Source organism: Zeus faber, assembly GCF_960531495.2.
Source record: "Zeus faber genome assembly, chromosome: 7".
In the NCBI taxonomy this organism is placed as follows: domain Eukaryota; kingdom Metazoa; phylum Chordata; class Actinopteri; order Zeiformes; family Zeidae; genus Zeus; species Zeus faber.
The window spans coordinates 15,087,821-15,090,320 of NC_137203.1; positions in this window are offsets into that span (position 1 = coordinate 15,087,821).

The following is a 2,500-nucleotide window of genomic DNA, read 5'->3' on the forward strand; positions in this document are numbered from 1 at the left end:
CGGCCCGCTAAGCCTTGCTCATTAAGCCCAGGGAGAGGTGAGCATATGGGGAGTGGAACAGGCCTCTGGAGCCTCCAAAGGGAGCGTGAGCGGCCCGGCGTGGCACTCTCGCTCCCTCCCCGGTTTGATGTTATTATCCCATCTCACGCTCCGCAAATCTCCTTTGTTCTCTCTTTTCACCCCTTCGCACTTGTCACGGTTATAGGGACCTACATAAAAAACTGGGTGACCCATTGTATAATGAAATCTGTGGGGACCGCATCCTCCAAAGGCCAGTTTCAAATGTGGAATATTGAAATTTGTCTCGCCGTCACGTCTGTTCTGAGGGTTTGGAAAATGATTTTGGAAAAGGTTAAATTAGTAAATTTAAAGGATATTGCCACTTTCAGCTCCAGCCTTCCTTTGTTGTGCCGCTTGCCCACACCTTCGGCTCGTTGCCTTCATTGAGGCTAGGCGGGCTAACGCTGGTGTGCAAATTGGGGCGTGGTCATGGGTGTGGGGTTTCCGGATAATATTCGGACTTTAAACAGGTTTCTCATTTCCTTCTGCTCGTGGTTACGTAGAATTAGAGGTGTGACGATACAATAAGTCACAATACCATATGGGCTTCACAATACGATACAGTCATGATAAAAAACCCCACAAAATACCAGTTAGTCAGCATATACTGTTGCTTAACGGTAATGCCTGGATTCAAGTAAGCTCGTCATTTGGGTGAAGGATGAGCAGCAGAACTGGGTGCCAAAAACAGGGGCGCCCCCATTTTTCTCAGGGGGGGGCGAAAAGGCCACGGTAAAATATTGGGTCGGCACATGAAAACCTTAGAGTATTCCCACGTTGGCCGGGAGGGGGCTGAGAAACTCTTTAAGCAAGAGTAAAATAACAAAAAAAACCTAAAAAACCCACAGTTTATTTTAATCACAGTTATTTGTTTTGTGAAGAGAAACGTGGAACGGGGACGCTCTGATCGTGGAGCGGCCGCAGTTTTTGAGCCTACATTTACTTTCACATTGGTTTGAAGACACATATTGTATTGGGTTGGACTTTTCAATGTTGACTGGGTAACAAGATCAACTGGCACAACTTCAGCTTTGGTGTGATCCTAAAGTACATTTCTATTATTTCTGCAGCATTGCCACAACATACTATTTTTGCTTGTTGATGATATGGTTTGAGATGTTGCCCTGCCTAAATGAAAGCACCGTCTCAACGGCTGTTACTGTGACATCCGCCATTTTGGCTGAAATTTTACATCAGGGAGGACATGTGTTTGCTCCGCCTAAATAGACCTAAAAATGAATGTGGACACAGTGGCTTGAGATTCCACTGAAGATCATTTGAGCCCCATGCCCGACAGCATGGCCACCATGGCCGCCGGGACCACAGTTCACCGCCGCCCATGGGTGTTAAATTGGAATCAATGGCTCGCCAAGCTGGCGACCATTGGCCTTGGCTAAAGCCGACCGGCACATCCCATTAGTCCGACGACAGGGTGTGTTGAGGAGAACCTGGTTTCAGGACTGAAAAGGCGTTATTCACCACGCCGGTTGGAACAAGGTGGACCAGGGCTCGTCGGTGTGCCTGGCCTTCCGTTCTTTTCCCGGTTTCCAACAAAGGGTCGCTTATGACCCGCCGCTTGATTTCCCCCCAAATAACTCTAACTCTGATTCTGAGCCGCCAACACCAGCAGCCATCTGTGTCGTGGCTTTGCGGGCGCAAACACAGAGCGCCTGTGTGATTGCTCGTTGTTAAAAAAAATTGCAGCCGCGTCCGGGGCGGGGATGGGCTCCGGGAGTGGAAAAGGCGCTAATGACTTTTCCCTCCTCCTCTCCGCGCCAGGGTTTTCGGAGGTTTTCTCCTCCGCCACCGCCTCCTCCTCCTCCTCCTCCTCCTCCTCCTCCCCGGCCGCCGCCGGCGCCGTCGGCTGCTGTCATTGTTCAAACTGGCCGCGGTCCCGAACAAACTGAAGTGGACCCGCTCGGCCGGAGACACTTCGCTGAAAAAGCTCAATCGCGGGGTAATGAAAAACATCCTGTGTCGTTGTGTGTTTGCTCGACCGCTTTGCTCCGCATCCATCAGGGTCTTACCGGGATCTTGTGTGTGTGTGTGTGTGTGTGTGTGTACATTGTGTAATCTGGACTGACAGAGTGAGCCACATGGAGATAAACCCACTTGGTCACTTTAAAGTCAAAGTTTCCACCGTTATCAACCCCCCTCTCTATCTCTCTCCCTCTCTCTTTTTTGCTCTCTCTCGCTCTCGCTATCTCTCTCTCTCTCTCTCTCTTTTGCGCTCTCTCTCGCTATCTCTCTCTCTCTCTCTCGCTCTCTCTCTCTCTATATATATATATATATCTATCTCTCTCTCTCTTTATCTATCTCTATCTCTCTCGCTCTATCTCTATCTCTCTCTCTCTCTCTCTCTATCTCTATCTCTCTCTCTTGCTCTCTCTCTCTCTATCTATCTCTATCTCTCTCTCTCACTCTCTCTCTCTCTCATTCT